This window comes from Salvelinus sp. IW2-2015, unplaced genomic scaffold (assembly GCF_002910315.2).
Source record: "Salvelinus sp. IW2-2015 unplaced genomic scaffold, ASM291031v2 Un_scaffold3211, whole genome shotgun sequence".
In the NCBI taxonomy this organism is placed as follows: Eukaryota; Metazoa; Chordata; class Actinopteri; order Salmoniformes; family Salmonidae; genus Salvelinus; species Salvelinus sp. IW2-2015.
In genome coordinates, this window is record NW_019944498.1 from 18,468 (window position 1) to 38,245 (window position 19,778).

The 19,778-nt window shown below is 40.1% G+C and overlaps 1 pseudogene; it reads left to right on the forward strand.

Moving 5' to 3' along the window:
• The window catches only part of LOC139025747 (piezo-type mechanosensitive ion channel component 2-like), a 53,023-nt pseudogene that overhangs the window by 17,176 nt on the left and 16,069 nt on the right, over positions 1-19,778 (forward strand).

Below are 19,778 nucleotides of genomic sequence, written 5' to 3' on the forward strand. Positions count from 1 at the left end.
GTTACACTACTTTTAGCCAGGGGTCCAATTTGGGACACAGGCCTAGATAATATGTATACTGCAATATGCTACATAGAACTACTGCACTGAAGAATCTGAAGAATAGTCAGTTCATTAATCTGAAGAACAGTCAGTCATTAATCTGAAGAACAGTCAGTTCATTAATCTGAAGAACAGTCAGTGCATTAATCTGAAGAACAGTCAATTCATTAATCTGAAGAACAGTCAGTTCATTAATCTGAAGAACAGTCAGTTCATTAATCTGAAGAAGAGTCAATTCATTAATCTGAAAGAACAGTCAGTCATTAATCTGAAGAACAGTCAGTTCATTAATCCTGAAGAACAGTCAAGTTCATTAATCTGAAGAACAGTCAGTTCATTCATCTGAAGAACAGTCAGTCATTAATCTGAAGAACAGTCAGTTTCATTAATCTGAAGAACAGCAGTTCATTAATCGAAACAGTCAGTCATTAATCTGAGAACAGTCAGTTATTAATCTGAAAGAACAGTCAGTTCATAATCTGAAGAAGAGTCAATTCATTTAATCAAAACAGTCATCATTAATCTGAAGAACAGTCAGTCATTTAATCTGAAGAACAGTCAGTTCATTAATCTGAAGAACAGTCAGTTCATTCATTCTGAAGAACAGTCAGTCATTAATCTGAAGAACAGTCAGTTTATTAATCTGAAGAACAGTCAGTTCATTAATCTGAAGAACAGTCAGTTCATTAATCTGAAGAACAGTCAGTTATTATCTGAAGAAGAGTCAGTTTCATTCATCTGAAGAACAGTCAGTCATTAATCTGAAGAACAGTCAGTTCATTAATATGAAGAACAGTCAATTCATTAATTGAAGAACAGTCAGTCATTAATCTGAAGAACAGTCAGTTCATTTCATCTGAAGAACAGTCAGTTCATTTAATCTGAAGAACCAGTCATCATTAATCTGAAGAACAGTCAGTTCATCATCTGAAGAACAGTCAGTTCATTAATCTGAAGAACAGTCAGTAATTAATCTGAAGAACAGTCAATTCATTATTGAGGAACAGTCAGTAAATAATCTGAAGAACAGTCAGTTCATTCATCTGAAGAACAGTCAGTTCATTCATCTGAAGAACAGTCAGTCATTAATCTGAAGAATCAGCGTTCATTAATCTGAAGAACAGTCATTCATTAATCTCGTCAAGAACAGTCAGTAATTAATCTGAAGAACAGTCAATTCATTAATCTGAGGAACAGTCAGTAAATAATCTGAAGAAACAGTCAATTCATTAATCTGAAGAACAGTCAGTTCATTAATCTGAAGAACAGTCAGTTATTAATCTGAAAAGAGAGTCAGTTCATTAATTCAAAACAGTCAGTCATTAATCTGAAAGAACAGTCAGTTCATTAATATGAAGAACAGTCAATTCATTAATCTGAAGAACAGTCAGTCATTAATCTGAAGAACAGTCAGTTCATTCATCTGAAGAAACAGTCAGTTCATTCATCTGAAGAACAGTCAGTCATTCATCTGAGAAACAGTCAGTTCATTCATCTGAAGAACAGTCAGTCATTAATCTGAAGAACAGTCAGTTCATTCATCTGAAGAACAGTCAGTTCATTCATCTGAAGAACAGTCAGTCATTAATCTGAAGAACAGTCAGTTCATTCATCTGAAGAACAGTCAGTCATTAATCTGAAGAACAGTCAGTAATAATCTGAAGAACAGTCATTCATTTATCTGAGGAACAGTCAGTAAATAATCTGAAGAACAGTCAGTTCATTCATCTGAAGAACAGTCAGTTCATTCATCTGGAGAACAGTCAGTCATTAATCTGAAGAACAGTCAGTTCTTCATCTGAAGAACAGTCAGTTCATTAATCTGAAGAACAGTCAGTTCATTAATCTGAAGAACAGTCAGTAATTAATCTGAAGAACAGTCAATTCATTAATCTGAGGAACAGTCAGTAAATATCTGAAGAACAGTCAATTCATTAATCTAAAGAACAGTCAGTTCATTAATCTGAAGAACAGTCAGTAATTAATCTGAAGAACAGTCAATTCATTAATCTGAGAACAGTCAGTAATTAATCTGAAGAACAGTCAATTCATTAATCTGAAGAACTGCGTTCATTCATCTGCAGAACAGTCAGTCATTAATCTGAAGAACAGTCCGTTCATTCATCTGAAGAACAGTCAGTCATTCATCTGAAGAACAGTCAGTTCATTAATCTGAAGAACAATCAGTTCATTAATCTGAAGCTTTTTTGCTTATTTTTTACCGTTATTTAACTTGGCAAGTCAATTAAGAACAAATCCTTATTTACAATACCAAGAGACAAAAGGCCTCCTGCGGGACGGGTGGCTGGTATTAAAAATAAAAATGTAGGACAAAACACACAATCACGAAGAAGAGAGATACCCCAACATTACATAAAGAGAGACCTAGAAAACAACACCACCATGGGAGAAACACATGACAACACAGCATGGTAGCAACACAACATGACAGCAACAGTACAACGCAACATGGCAGCAGCACAACATGGTAGCAGCACAAACATGGTACAAACATTGTTAGGACAGACAACAGCACAAAGGGCAAGCAGGTAGAGACCCACAATACATCACACACAAAGCAGCCACAACTGTCAGTACGAGAGTCCATGATTGAGTCTTTGAATGAAGAAATTGAGTTCAAACAGTCCAGTGTTTTTTACAGCTCGTTCCAGTCGCTACCTTCAGCGAACTGAAAAAAGACGAGCGACCCAGGGATGTGTGTGCTTTGGGGACCTTTAACAGAATGTGACTGGCAGAATGGGGGTTGTATGTGGAGGATGGAGGGTTGCAGTAGGTATGTCAGATAGGGGGAAGTGAGGCCTAAGAGGGTTTTGTAAATTAACATCAACCAGTGGCTTTGTGCCGGGTATACAGAGATGAGGAGTTTACAGTTTAGGAATGACGAGAGCATCCTTACCTGCCGATCTATAAATGATGCTCCGTAATCTAGCATGGGGTAGGATGGTCATCTGAATCAGGGTTAGTTTGGCAGCTGGGGGTGAAAGAGGAGCGATTACGGTAGAGGAAACCAAGTCTTCTAGATTTAACCTTAGCCTGCAGCTTGGATATATGCTGAGAGAAGGACAGTGTACCGGACGGTGGGGGGGGGGCAGACTTCTTACGGAACCACATGACCTTTGTCTTGAGGTGTTCAGAACAAGGTGAAGGGTAGAGAAAGCTTGTTGGACACTAAGAAAGCTTTGTTGTAGAGCATTTAACACAAAATCCAGGGAGGGGCAAGCTGAGTATAAGACTGTATCATCTGCATATAAATGGATGAGAGAGCTTCCTACTGCCTGAGCTATATTGTTGATGTAAATTGAGAAGAGCGRGGGGCCTAGGATCGAGCCTTGGGGTACTCCCTTGCCTCAGAGACACCAATACTCTTTAGCCGACCCATAAGAATGGAATGGTCTGCCGTATCAAAAGCTTAAAAATAGCAGCACAACATTGTGTAAAATCAAGGGCAGTGGTGACATAATTTAGGACCTTTAAGGTTATACCCCATAATGACAAAGTGAAAACATGTTTTTCTAAATTTGTGCAATTTTTTGCTGTTAATGAAATACAGAAATACACTATATATACAAAGGTATGTGGACACACCTTCAAATTAGTGGATTCAGCTATTTCAGCCATACCCATTGCTGACAGGTGTATAAAATCGAGCACACAGCCATGCAATCTCCATAGACAAACARTGGCAGTAGAATGGCCGTACTGAAGAMCTCAGTGACTTTCAACGTGGCACCGTCATAGGATGCCACCTTTCCAACAAGTCAGTTCGTCAAATTTCTTCTCTGCTAGAGCGGCCCCGGTCAACTGTAAATTTGCCWTGAGGCAAAAGTTTTGGCCTGGATTCTGTGTCATTACGAATCCTACGTGTTGGAATTGTTGTTTGATGTTACATTCTGACACTGATTAAAACGTCTGACTGATGCCAGGCCAGAATTAAACATACGTATTCTCATAAAATAACTGTAATACATGCATTAAAGAGGTCAATGGAACGCAGACGGTGGGGAAAGAACAAGGTCACTGTCATTGGCGAACGTTCAACAAATGTGATCTAATGAAGTGGGATATTCGTCAAATCTGTTTTGTGTTGAAACAGTATAAATAAGTTATGGATATCTTTGGCTGTTTTCATAATATAATATAATATTTAGTATATATTTAATATAATATTTAAAAATAGTCCTTTTCGGGGTTTCGAAAAAATAAGTGCAGAATGCTAACTCCCGTTCGTGTAAGCTGGTAGCATAGCTAGTTATATACAAACCTGTGATGATACTTTTTACAAGTGTAATACGGTTGATAATGACATCAACATGGGGTTGACCTCCATYCCYTTATACTCTGGTTTTTACCTCAACATAGTGTGAAAGACACATAGAAACAGTAGCCTAAAATTTTTCTGGGGGGGCAATCAGGACATTCTGAATCTTTCCTGGAGGGGGGGGGGGGGGGGGGACATGTCAGTGGTGTTGCCATGGCATTTCCATTGTTTCAGTGAAATTCGATGGGATCTCTGCCTCTATACTATTGTCGGGTTTCGTTTGCCATGTCTGTCTCTTCCAGGTCGCCATCGTCAAAGTATTTCTCCAGTTTGGCTTCTTCCTTCAACCAGAACCCGAAGGTGAACGGGATAAACCCTACCACCTCCCAACATCCATCGGAGTGGAGAAAGAAAGACGGATACGTCGTTACGACCTCATAACAGCTTCTGGCGCTCTTCGTTCCACAGGTCATCCTGAAGGTTACGGTGATCTGGATCAGGTCTTCATTTACACAGCTCTGTGCTGATCTAGGATCAGGTCTTCATTATCCACGCTCTGTGCTGATCTAGGATCAGGTCTTCATTATCCACAGCTCTGGGCTGATCTAGGATCAGGTCTTCATTATCCACAGCTCTTGGCTGATCTAGGATCAGGTCTTCATTATCACAGCTCTGGCTGATCTAGGATCAGGTCTTCATTACCACAGTTCTGTGCTGATCTAGGATCAGGTCATTCATTATCCACAGTCTGGCTGTATTAGGATCAGTCTTCATTATCCCAGCTCTGGGCTGATATAGGATCAGGTCTTCCATTATCCTGCATCTGGTGCTTTTAGGATCAGTTTATTATCACTGCTTGTGCTTATCTAGGATCAGGTCTTCATTATCCACAGCTCTGGGCTGATCTAGGATCAGGGTCTTCATTATCCACAGCCCTGGGCTGATCTAGGATCAGCTCTTCATTATCCACAGCTCTGGGCCTGTAATTCATAAAGCGTTTCAGAGAAAGAGTGCTGATCTAGGACCAGTTTTAACTTTTGAATCATAATGAAGAATATCAAATGGGGCATATTGTATGAGTGATCATACTAAACTGGGAATTTGGTGAACTGATCAAGATCAATATGATAGAACTGTTATTGTCAAATAGGTATTACTTACATCTCTTGGTCTCAGATCGTAATACAATGTGATTGTTTTGTTTCATACTCTATTGGTATCCTACCTTTCCTCTACACTCTCCCGTCGTAGTGTCATGGTCTCTGGGACAAAGACGACCGTAAGGACACCAAGAAGGAGTCGAAGGAAGACGAGAAGGAGAGGGACGCCACTCCCGTGCCGTCCAACCCCCGCGAGAGGAAGGGGTCGATACAGACCCTCAGGTCTATGAATCTGGGCGTGGGCACCTCCGTGGACTCTGTACGCGTCCCCGTGCACTACCTCCAGCAACAGCAGCAGACCTACCAGAGAAGGAAGAGCTCCAGTGCAGGGTCTCATATCTCCCACCAGTCAGTTCACTCTGTACGCTCCAAGAGAGGTAAGGACACATTCTTTACTTGGCTACTTTATATTTACATTCTACATGTTAGTCATTTAGCAGACGCTCTTATCCAGAGCGACTTAGTGAGTGTCTTCCATTTTCATATTTCTATGTGGGAATCGAACCCACAACCCTGGCATTGCAAGTGCCATGCACTCTATACTTTACGTGGCTACTTACTTTAATGTATGTGGCTACTTACTGTACTTTAATGTATGTGGCTACTTACTGTACCTTACGTGGCTACTTACTGTACTTTACTGTATGTGGCTACTTACTGTACATTACGTGGCTACTTACTGTACTTTACTGTATGTGGCTACTTACTGTACATTACGTGGCTACTTACTGTACCTTACTTTACTTGACTACTTACTGTACTTTACTTGGCTACTTACTGTACATTACGTGGCTACTTACTGTACTTTACTGTATGTGGCTACTTACTGTACTTTACTGTATTTGGCTACTTGCTGTACATTACGTGGCTACTTACTGTACCTTACTTCACTTGACTACTTACTGTACTTTACTTGGCTACAGTACTTACTGTACCTTACTTTACTTGACTACTTACTGTACTTTACTTGACTACTTCATGTACTTTACTTGGCTACAGTACTTACTGTACCTTACTTTACTTGACTACTTACTGTACTTTACTTGACTACTTACTGCTACTTTTACTTGGCTACTTCATGTACTTTACTTGGCTTACTTTTTCTTTGGCTTAATTTACTTGGCTACTTACTTTACTTGGCTACTTAATGTACTTTACTTTACTTTGCCAAGCTACTTAGTTTACTGTACTTTACTTGGCTACTTACTGTACTTTACTTGCCTGCTTACTTATTTTACTTAGCTAATTAGCCACTTACTTTACAATAGGAATGGGCCTCGCTCAATACATTTAGAGATGTAAGCTCATTCCATCTAGCCTTTAGCTTGTTGACATGCGTTGCCATGGGTTCCCCAGGCAGCACCAACTCCAGGAACAGTAGCCGTAGAGATTGGAGTGAGGTGTCAGTGCAGCAGAAGACAAAGAAACAGCTGATCACGAGAAGCTCAAAGAACAGATGATCAAAGCCAGACCTTCACTATCAAGAGTGGGCTTTGTTGATTGATTGATTTATTTATTAAATGTCTCTTTTGTCATAAAATTAACCTACTAATATTCTTGTACATTTGTTTTTTGTATTCTCTCCAGGATCATGAAGGTGTACCTGCCCATCCGTCAGTTCTTCTACAACCTGGGTCCACCAGAGTACAGCGCTTTGACAGACTCTATGTCCTCATGTTCCTGCCGACACCGTCGACTTCATCATCATCGTCTTCGGTTTTTCTGCTTTTGGGGTACGTACGTTGTAGCTAGTCTCTTTACATTTGACATGATCTTATCATCCCGTCAGAAACAGTCAGCAGGGTCCTGTGTGCCTCAGTCGGTAACCATCAAATCAAATCAAGTTTATTTTATATAGCCCTTCGTACATCAGCTAATATCTCGAAGTGCTGTACGAGCACCCAGCCTAAAACCCCAAACACGCAAGCAATGCAGGTGTAGAAGCACGGTGGCTAGGAAAAACTCCCTAAAAGGCCAAAACCTAGGAAGAAACTAGAGAGGAACCAGGCTATGAGGGGTGGCCAGTCCTCTTCTGGCTGTGTGCTGGTGGAGATTATAACAGAACTATGCCAAGATGTTCAAAATGTTCATAAGTGACAAGCATGGTCAAATAATAATCATGAATAATTTTCAGTTGGCTTTTCAAGCCGATCATCAAGAGTTGAAATAGCAGGTCCGGGACAGGTGGCGTTCCATAACCGCAGGCAGAACAGCTGAAACTGGAATAGCAGCAAGGCCAGGTGGACTGGGACAGCAAGGAGCCATCACGCCCGGCAGCCCCGACGTATGGTCCTAGGGCTCCGGTCCTCCGAGAGAGAGAAAGAAGAGAGGAAGGAGAGAATTAGAGAGAGAGCAAGATTTTCAAAATGTTCATAAATGACAAGCATGGTCAAATAATAATCAGAATAAAAGTCAGTTGTTTTCATAGCCGATCATTAAGAGTTGAACAGGTAGGGGTTCCATAACAGCAGGCAGAACATTGAAACTGGAACAGCAGCAAGGCCAGGTGGACTGGGGACAGCAAGGAGTCATCATGCCCGGTTGCCGTGACGTATGGTCCTAGGGCTCAGGTTCTCCGAGAGAGAGAAAGAAAGAGAGAACGAGAGAATTAGAGAGAGCATACTTAAATTCACACAGGACACTGGATAAGATAGGAGAAGTACTCCAGGTATAACCAACTGACCCTAGCCCCGACACATAAACTACTGCAGCATAAATACTGGAGGCTGAGACAGGAGGGGTCAGGAGACACTGTGCCCATCCGATGATACCCCCGGACAGGGCCAAACAGGAAGGATTTAACTCCCACCCACTCTGCCAAAGCACAGCCCCCACACCACTAGAGGGATATCTTCAACCACCAACTACAATCCTGAGACAAAGCCGAGTATAGCCCACAAAGATCTCCACCACAGCACAAACCAAGGGGGGCGCCAACCCAGACAGGAAGATTCACGTCAGTAACTCAACCCACTCAATGTGACGCACCCTCCTAGGGACGGCATGAAAGAAGAGCACCAGGTAAGCCAGTGACTCAGCCCCTTAATAGGTTTAGGGGCAGAGAATCCAGTGGAGGAGAGGGGAACGGCCAGGCAGAGACAGCAAGGGCGGTTCGTTGCTCCAGAGCCTTTCCGTCACCTTCACACTCCTGGGCAAGACTACACTCAATCATATGACTACTGAAGAGATAAGTCTTCAGTAAAGACTTAAAGTTTAGACCGAGTCTGCGTCTCTCACATGGGTAGGCAGACTATTCCATAAAAATGAGATCTATAGGATGAAAGCCCTGCCTCCGCTGTTTTGCTTAGAAATTCAGCGGGACAATTAGGAGGCCTGCGTCTTGTGACCGTAGCGTACGTTAGGTTATGTACGGCGGACCAACTCGGAAAGATAGGTAGGAGCAAGCCATGTGAACGCTTTATAGTTAACAGTTAAACCTTGAAATCAGCCCTTGCTTAACACGCGAAGCCAGTGTAGGGAGGCTAGCACTGGAGTAATATGAATCAAATTTCTTGGTTCTAGTCAGATTCTAGCAGCCGTATTTAGCACTAACTGAAGTTATTTAGTGCTTTATCGGGTGCCGGAAAGTAGAGCATTGCAGTAGTCTAACCTAGAAGTAACAAATGCATGGATTAATTTTTCTGCAGGCATTTTTGGACAGAAAATTCTGATTTTTTGCAATGTTACGTAGATGGAAAAAAGCTGTCTTGAACAGTCTTGATATGTTTTCGTCAAAAGAGAGATCAGGGTCAAGAGTAACGCGAGGTCCTTCACAGTTTTATTTGAGACGACTTTTACAACCATCAAGATTAATTGTCAGATTTAACAGAAGATCTCTTTGTTTTTGGGACCTAGAACAAGCATCTCTGTTTTGTGCCGAGTTTAAAAGTAGAAAGTTTGCAGCCATCCCTTCCTTATGTCTGAAACACAGGCTTCTAGCGAGGGCAATTTTGAGGCTTCACCATGTTTCATTGAAATGTACAGCGTGTGTGTCATCCGCATAGCAGTGAAAGTTAATATTGTGTTTCGAATAACATCCCCAAGAGTAATATATAGTGAAAACAATAGTGGTCCTAAACGGAACCTTGAGAACAACCGAAATGTACAGTTGATTTGTCAGAGGACAACCATTCACAGAGACAAACTGATATCTTTCCGACAGGTAAGATCTAAACCAGGCCAGAACTGTCCGGGTAGACCATTTGGGTTTCCAGTCTCTCCAAAGATGTGGTGATCGATGGTGTCAAAGGCAGCACTAAGGTCTAGTAGCACGAGGACAGATGCAGAGCCTCGGTCTGACGCCATTAAAAGGTCATTTACCACCTTCACAAGTGCAGTCTCAGTGCTATGATGGGTCTAAAACCAGACTGAAGCATTTCGTATACATTGTTTGTCTTCAGGAAGGCAGTGAGTTGCTGCGCAACAGCTTTTTTCAAAAAAAATTGAGAGGAATGGAAGATTCGATATAGGCCGATAGTTTTTTATTTTTCCGGGTCAAGGTTTGCTTTTTCAAGAGAGCTTTATTACTGCCACTTTTAGTGAGTTTGGTACACATCCGGTGGTAGAGAGCCGTTTATTATGTTCACATATGAGGCCAAGCACAGGAAAGCAGCTCTTTCAGTAGTTTAGTAGGAATAGGATCAGTAGACAGCTAAAAGTGTTAGAGGCCATGATTATTCATCATTGTGTCAAGAGATATAGTACTAAAACACTTGAGTGTCTCCCTTGATCCTAGGTCCTGGCAGAGTTGTGCAGACTCAGGACAATTGAGCTTTGGAGGAATACGCAGATTTAAGAGGAGTCCATAATTTGCTTTCTAATGATCATGATCTTTTCCTCAAGAAGTTCATGAATTTATTACTGCTGAAGTGAAAGCCATCCTCTCTTGGGGAATGCGCTTTTTAGTTAGCTTTGCAACAGTATCAAAAATAAATTTTGGATTGTTCTTATTTTCCTCAATTAAGTGAAAAGTAGGATGATCGAGCAGCAGTGAGGGCTCTTCGGTACTGCACGGTACTGTCTTTCCAAGCTAGTCGGAAGACTTCCAGTTTGGTGTGGCGCCATTTCGTTCCAATTTCTGGAAGCTTGCTTCAAAGCTTTTTTTTCTGTAACCAGGGAGCTAGTTTCTTATGACAAAATGTTTTTCGTTTTTAGGGGTGCAACTGCATCTAGGGTATTGCGCAAGGTAAATTGAGTTCCTCAGTTAGGTGGTTACTGATTTTTGTCCTCTGAGTCCTTGGGTAGGCGAAGAGTCTGAAGGGCATCAAGGAATTTTTGTGTTGTCTGAGAATTTATAGCACGACTTTTGATGCTCCTTGGTTGGGTCTGAGCAGATTATTTGTTGCGATTGCAAACGTAATAAAATGGTGGTCCGACAGTCCAGGATTATGAGGAAAAACATTAGATCTACCACATTTATTCCATGGGACAAAACTAAGTCCAGAGTATGACTGTGGCAGTGAGTAGTCCAGAGACATGTTGGACAACCCACTGAGTCGATGATGGCTCCGAAAGACTTTTGGAGTGGGTCTGTGGACTTCTCCATATGAATATTAAAAATCACCAAAAATTAGAATATGATCTGCATGATACAAGGTCTGATAGGAATTCCAGGGAACTCAGAGAGGAACGCTGTTATGGCCCGGAGGCCTATAAAACAGTGGCTATAAAAGTGATTGAGTAGGCTGCATAGATTTCATGACTAGAAGCTCAAAAGACGAAAACGTCATTTTTTCTTTTGTAAATTGAAATTATGCTATCGTAAATGTTAGCAACACCTCCGCCTTTGCGGGATGCACGGGGATATGGTCACTAGTGGTAACAGGAGGTGAGGCCTCATTTAACACAGTAAATTCATCAGGCTTAAGCCATGTTTCAGTCAGGCCAATCACATCAAAGATTATGATCAGTGATAGTTCATTGACTATAACTGCCTTTGAAGTGAGGGATCTAACATTAAGTAACCCTATTTGAGATGTGCAGGTATACGATCTCTTTACATTTACATTTACATTTAGTCATTTAGCAGACGCTCTTATCTTTCAATAATGGCAGGAATGGGGAGGTCTTTATCCTAATGAGATTGCTAAGGCGAACACCGCCATGTTTGTTTTGCCCAACCTAGGTCGAGGCACAGACACAGTCTCAATGGGGATGGCTGAGCTGACTACACTGACGGTGCTATTGGCAGACTCCACTAAGCTGGCAGGTTGGCTAACAGCCTGCTGCCTGGCCTGCACCCTATTTCACTTGTGGAGCTAGTGGAGTTAGAGCCCTATCTATGTTTGTAGATAAGATGAGAGCACCCCTCCAGCTAGGATGGAGTCCGTCACTCCTCAGCAGGTCAGGCTTGGTCCTGTTTGTGGGTGAGTCCCAGAAGAGGGCCAATTATCTACAAATTCTATCTTTTGGGAGGGGCAGAAAACAGTTTTCAACCAGCGATTGAGTTGTGAGACTCTGCTGTAGAGCTCGTCACTCCCCCTAACTGGGAGAGGGCCAGAGACAATTACTCGATCCGACACATCTTTCTAGCTGATTTACAGGCTGAAGCTATGTTGCGCTTGGTGACCTCTGACTGTTTCATCCTAACATCGTTGGTGCCGACGTATAACAATATCTCTATACTCTCTACACTCGCCGTTTTAGCTTTAGCCAGCACCATCTTCAGATTAGCCTTAACGTCGGTAGCCCTGCCCCTGGTAAACAGTGTATGATCGCTGGGTAATTCGTTTTAAGTCTAATACTGCGGGTAATGGAGTCGCCAATGACTAGGGTTTTCAATTTGTCAGAGCTAATGGTGGGAGCCTTCGGGCGTCTCAGACCCCGTAACGGGAGGAGTAGAGACAAGAGAAACTCGGCCTCAGACTCCGACTCGCTACTCAATGGGGAAAACCGGTTGAAAGTTTCTGTCGGCTGAATGAGCGACACTGGTTGAGCATTCCAACAGCATTTCCCTCCAGAAGCCATGAGAAAATTGTCCGGCTGCGGGGACAGTGCGGGGGATTTTATACTAACGTTACTATCTGTACTTACTGGTGGCACAGACGCTGTTTCCCTCTTCCTACACTGAAATTACCCTTGCCTAACGATTGCGTCTGAAGCTGGGCTTGCAGCATAGCTATCCTCGCCGTTAGGCGATCATTCTCCTGTATATTATGAGTACAGCGAATGCAGTTAGAAGACATCATGTTAAAGTTACTACTTAGCTTCGGCTGTTGAAGGTGCTGACGAACCATGTCCAGATAAAGCGTCCGGAGTGAAAAAGTTGAATGAGGGAAAAAAGTTGTGATGGAAAAACTAAAAATATAAACGTAAAGTTGTCAGCTAGCAAAGCAAAGCTAGCAAAGTAAAGTTGGCAACAAAACGCACTGCAACACGTCTGCAAATTCAGAGGTAATGTTGAGGTAATGGAGGAGCTGCGTTCAAGGCAGCTAGTTGAGAGTTACGTTCAAGTCTGATGATACATACGGATATGATATGATACATACGGTAACCATGTGGTCTTAGCAACACCAAAGTTATGGGTTCAATTCCCGCAGGGATCACATATAAAAAATTTGACATTAATTACTTCTTCTTCTCCTCAGAAACACTCAACGGGAGCCGACTTCACGTCGTCTCTGTCGGAGGACCAAGTTCCCGGAGCCTTCCTGGTGATGGTTCTGATCCAGTTTGGGACCATGGTCGTGGACCGGGCCCTGTACCTCAAGAAGACAGTGCTGGGGAAGGTCATCTTCCAGGTGGTCCTGGTGTTCGGGATCCACTTCTGGATGTTCTTCATCCTGCCCGGACTCTCTGATAGGTAAATACTCACCTTGTGATGTTAATTGGTTAATTGGTTAATTGGTTAATTAGTTATGGGATTCACTTCTGGATGTTCTTCATCCTGCCCGGACTCTCTGAGAGGTAACAACCATGCCTAACACTTCCTATAAACACCCTCTTCATAATGCATTATAATCACATCTATAAGGCTTTATATGCTAATGGTCATAGTCTATTTCTGGCTGTTCTTCATCCTGCCTGGAGTCGCTGAGAAATAGACTTCTCTCCTTTCTGTGTTAATTAGTTCATTCATCTGATATCAATTCATTTGATTGATTGAATTAGTTAATTTGTAAACATATCCATTTTTTTCAGATCTGCATGAGTCCCTATGGGGCTTGTGATCGTTTAAGGATGTGTCATTAGTAACTGTGTTTATCATTAGTAACCGTGTTTATCATTAGTAACCGTGTTTATCATTAATAACCGTGTTTATCATTAGTAACCGTGGTTATCATTAGTAACCGTGGTTATCATTAGTAACCGTGTTTAGCATTAGTAACTGTGTTTATCATTAGTAACCGTGTTCAGCATTAGTAACCGTGTTTATCATTAGTAACCGTGTTGATCATTAGTAACCGTGTTCAGCATTAGTAACCGGGTTTATCATTAATAACCGTGTTTATCATTAGTAACCGTGTGTATCATTAGTAACCGTGTGTATCATTAGTAACTGTGTGTATCATTAGTAACTGTGTTTATCATTAGTAACCGTGTTTAGCATTAGTAACCGTATTTATCATTAGTAACCGTGTTTATCATTAGTAACCGTGTTGATCATTAGTAACCGTGTTTATCATTAGTAACCGTGTTTATCATTAGTAACCGTGTTTATCATTAGTAACCGTGTTTATAAAAGAGAGAATTAGGCATTAGTAATGTTTTAAGGCATAGTAATGTGTTAGCATTCGTAATGTGTTTATCAATAGTAACGTGTTTAGCATTAGTAACGTGTTGATCATTAGTAACGTGTTCAGCATTAGTACGTGTTACATTAGAACCGTGTTTATCATTAGTAACCGTGTTTATCATTAGTAACCGTGTTTATCATTAGTAACCGTGTTTATCATATTAGTAACCGTGTTATCATTAGTAACCGTGTTTAGATCTAGTACCGTGTTGATCATATAACGTGTTAGCATTAGTAACCGTGTTTAGCATTAGTAACTGTGTTTATCATATAACGTGTTTAGCATTAGTAACCGTGTTATTCATTAGTAAGTGTTGATCATTAGTCAGTGTGTTTATCATTAGTAACCGTGTTTCATTGTACGTGTTTTATCATTAGTAACGTGTTTATCATTTAAGTAATCCGTGTTTATCATTAGTAACTCGTGTTTATCATTAGTAACGTGTTTTATCATTAGTAACCGTGTTATCATTAGTAGTACCGTGTTTATCATTAGTAACCGTGGTTTATCATAGTAACCGTGAATTTACTGGTCATTAGTAACGTGTTTACTTAGTAACGTGTTTATCATTAGTAACCGTGTTTATCATTAGTAACCGTGTTTAGCATTAGTAACGTGTTTGTTTATCATTAGTAACCGTGTTTAAGTATTAGTAACCGTGTTATCATTAGTAACCGTGTTTAGCATTAGTAACTGTGTTTATCTTAGTAACCGTGTTTAATGCATTTCGTAACCGTGTTTATCATTAGTAACCGTGTTTATCATTAGTAACCTGTTTAGATCAGTACCGTGTTGATCATTAGTAACCGTGTTTCATAGTAACCGTGTTTATCATATTAGTAACTGTGTTTATCATTAGTAACCGTGTGTGTTTATATTAGTAACCGTGTTTATCATTAAGTAACCGTGTTTATCATTAGTAACCGTGTTTATCATTAGTAACCGTGTTTATCATAGTAACCGTGTTTATCATTAGTAACCGTGTTTTACATTAGTAACCGTGTTTATCATTAGTAACCGTGTTTATTAGTAACCGTGTTTATTAGACCGTGTTACTTAGTAACGTGTTTAGCATTAGTAACCGTGTTTAGCATTAAGTAACGTGTTTAAGCATTAGTAACCGTGTTTATCATTAGTAACCGTGTTTATCATTAGTAACCGTGTTAGCATTAGTAACCGTGTTTACATTAGTAACCGTGTTTAATTAGTACCGTGTTTATCATTAGTAACCGTGTTTATCATTTAGTAACCTTGTTACATTAGTAACCGTGTTTATCATTAGTATGCAGCTTATACGTTTTCATGTATGTGTTTTCATTTACCGTGTTTATCATTAGTAACCGTGTTTATCATTAGTAACCGTGTTTAGCATTAGTAACCGCGTTATCATTAGTAACCGTGTTTATCATTAGTAACCGTGTTTATACATTAGTAAACCGTGTTCAGCATTAGTAACCGTGTTTATCATTAGTAACCGTGTTAGCATTAGTAACCGGGTTTATATCATTAGTAACTGTGTTTATCATTAGTAACGTGTTCAGCATGTAACCGTGTTTTAGTATTAGTAACCGTGTTCAGCATAGTAACCGGTTTATATTAGTAAGTGTTATCATTGTACCGTTTACATTAGTAACCGGGTTTAGATAGTACCGTTTAGCATTAGTAAGGCGTGTGATCATTGTAACCGTGTTTAATTAGTAACGGTTTATCATTAGAACGTGTTTATCATTAGTAACCGGTTATCATTAGTAAGTGTTTATCATTAGTAACGCGGGTTTTATCATTAGTAACCGTGTTTACTCATTAGTAACCGTGTTATCATTAGTAACCTGTGTTTATCATTAGTAACCGTGTTCAGCATTAGTAACCGTGTTTATCATTAGTAAACCGGTTTACATTAGTAACCGTGTTTATCATTAGTAACCGGTTATATTAGTAACGTGTTTATCATTAGTAACCGTGTTACATTAGTAACCGTGTTTATCATTAGAAACTGTTTAATTAGTAACCGTGGTTTATCATTAGTAACCCGTGTTTATCATTAGTAACCGTGTTTAGCATTAGTAACCGTGTTTAGCATTAGTAACCGTGTTTATCATTAGTAACGTGTTAGCATTAGTAACCGGTTTAGCATAGTAACGTGTTTAGCATTAGTAACTGTGTTGATCATTAGTAACCGTGTTTAGCATTAGTAACCGGTTTATCATTGTAGTTATCATTAGTAACCGTGTTTATCATTATAACCGGTTTATCATTAGTAACCGTGTTTTAGCATTAGTAACTTATTTCATTGAACCGTGTTTTCATTAGTAACCGTGTTTATCATTAGTAACCGTGTTTAGCATTAGTAACCGTGTTCAGCATTAGTAACCGTGTTTAGCATTAGTAACCGGGTTTCATTAGTAACCGTGTTTATCATTAGTAACCGTGTTTGATCATTAGTAACTGTGTTATCATTAGTAACCGGGTTTAGCATTAGTAACCGTGTTTAGCATTAGTAACCGTTATCATTAGTAACTGTGTTTTAGCATCCGTTTATCATTAGTAACCGTGTTTCATTAGTAACCGTGTTATCATTAGTAACTGTGTTTATCATTAGTAACCGTGTTGATCATTAGTAACCATGGTGTTTAGCATTAGTAACCGTGTTTATCATTAGTAACCGTGTTTGATCATTAGTAACCGTGTTTAGCATTATAACGTGTTATCATTAGTAACCGTGTTTTATCATTAGTAACCGTGTTTATCATTAGTAACCGTGTTTATCATTAGTAACCGTGTTCAGCATTAGTAACCGTGTTTTACATTAGTAACCGGTTTATCATTAGTAACCGTGTTTATCATTAGTAACCGTGTTGATTATTAGTAACCTTGTTCAGCATTAGTAACCGTGTTTATGCATTAGTAACCGTGTTATCATTATGAACCGTTTAGCTAGTATAGTTAGCATTAGTAACGTGTTTATCATTAGTAACCGTGTTTAGCATTAGTAACTGTTTATCATTATAACCGTGTTTAGATAGTAACTGTGTTATCATTAGTAACCGTGTTTATCATTAGTAACCGTGTTTAGCATTAGTAACCGTGTTAGCATTTAGTAACGTGTTTATCATTAGTAACCGTGTTTAGGCATTAGTAACCGTGTTTATGCATTAGTAACCGTGTTTATCATTAGTAACGTGTTTATCATTAGTAACCGTGTTTAAGCATTAGTAACCGTGTTTATATAGCCGTGTTATCATTAGTAACCGTGTTTAGCATTAGTAACCGTGTTTAGCATTAGTAACCGTGTTTAGCATTAGTAACCGGTGTTTATCATTAGTAACCGTGTTTATCATTAGTAACCGTGTTCAAGCATTAGTAACCGTGTTTTAGCATTAGTAACCGTGTTTATCATTAGTAACGTGTTTACATTAGTAACCGTGTTTAGCATTAGTAACGTGTTCATTAGTAAGTGTCTTAGATTAGTAACCGTGTTAGCATTAGTTAACTGTGTTTGCATTAGTAACTGTGTTTATCATTAGTAACCGTGTTTATCATTAGTAACCGTGTTTATCATTAGTAACCGGTTTACATTAGTAACGTGTTTAGCATTAGTAACCGTGTTTATCATTAGTAACCGTGTTTACATTAGTAACCGTGTTTACATTAGTAACCGGTTTATCATTAGTAACCGTGTTTAGCATTAGTAACCGTGTTAGCTTATATGTGTTAGCATTAGTAACTGTGTTTATCATTAGTAACCGTGTTTAGCATTAGTAACCGTGTTTGATCATTAGTAACCGTGTTCAGCATTAGTAACTAGTTCAGCATTAGTAACCGTGTTCAGAATTAGTTAGTGTTATCAGGTTTGTACCTCTGTCCACTTTGCAGGCGTTTCATGAGAACACAGTAGCCAAGCTGTGGTACTTTATCAAGTGTATCTACTTTGGGCTGTCAGCCTATAGATCCGCTGTGGCTACCCCACAGGGTCCTGGGTAACTGGCCTCACAAGAGCTACAACTACACAACCTCTTCTGTTTCAAGGGTGAGTTGGGACACGGTAGGATGTATGTAGTAAGACATTCAACTCATTATATTCAGTCACATTCAACATACAGTGACTTGGGGGAAATATTCAGCACCTTTTTAAATGTTTTTAAATTTTATTTCAACTTTATTTAACCAGGTAGACAAGTTGAGAACAAGTTCTCATTTGCAACGCGACCTGGCCAAGATAAAGCAAAGCAGTGCGACAAAAACAATACAGATTTACACATGGAATAAACAACTACAGTCACTAACACAATAACTAGATCAATCAGTCAAATGCGTAGAAAAAGCTACGTGTCAATTTGTGAATATAATAGGCCATGTGTGCCGAATGTCATATAAATTAGGCTTAACCTAGATATGTGGGTATTGATGGTGTATGTGTCAGAAGATGAATGGTGCAAGTAGAGATACTAGGGTGCAAAGGAGCAAGATAAATACATAAATACAGTATCGAGATGAGGTAGTGGATGGGCTATTTACAGATGAGCTATGTACAGGTGCAGTGATCTGTGAGCTGCTCTGACAGCTGGTGCTTAAAGCTAGTGAGGGAGATATGAGTCTCAGCTTCAGTGATTTTTGCAGTTCGTTCCAGTCATTGGCAGCAGAGAACTGGAAGGAGAATTGGCTTTGGGGGGACCAGTGAGATTTGACAGCCAACGAGAGTATACAGGTCGCAGTGGTGGGTAATATATGGGGCTTGGTGACAAACGGATGGCACTGTGATAGACTGCATCCAATTTGTTGAGTAGAGTGTTGGAGGCTATTTTAAATGACATCGCCGAAGTCGAGGATCGGTAGGATGGTCTGTTTTACGAGGGTATGTTTAGAGAAGAGAAGAGAGTCGACCTGAGAATTTAACCCTGTGGCACCCATAGAGCTGCAGAGGTCCGGGACAACAGCCTCCGATTTGACAACTGAACTCTATCGAGAAGTAGTTGGTGAAACCAGGGAGGCAGTCATTTGAGAAACCAAGGCTGTTGAGTCTGCGATAAGAATGTTTTTGTTACGTTACAGCTAAAATCTACACACAATACCCCATAATGACAAAGCGAAAACATATTTTTTGAAAAAATTTCAAATTTAGCAAAACATTTAAAACAGAAACACCTTATTTACATAAGTATTCAGACCTTTCTATGAGACTCGAAATTGAGATCAGGTGCATCCTGTTTCCATTGATCATCCTTGATGTGTCTACAACTTGATTAGAGTCACCTGTGGTAAATTCAATTGATTGGACATGATTTGGAAAGCACACACTGTCTATATAAGGTCCCACAGTTGACAGTGTATGTCAGAGTGAAAACCAAGCCTTCAGATCAAAATCGAGCAAGAATCTGGGGAAGGTACCAAAACATTTCTACAGCATTGAAGGTCCAAGAACACAGTGGCCTCCATCATTCTTAAATGGAAGAAGATTGGAACCACAACTATTCCTAGAGCTGGGCTCCCGGCAAACTGAGAAATCGGGGGAGAAGGACCTTGGTCAGGGAGGGGACCAAGAACCAATGGTCACTCTGAAAGAGT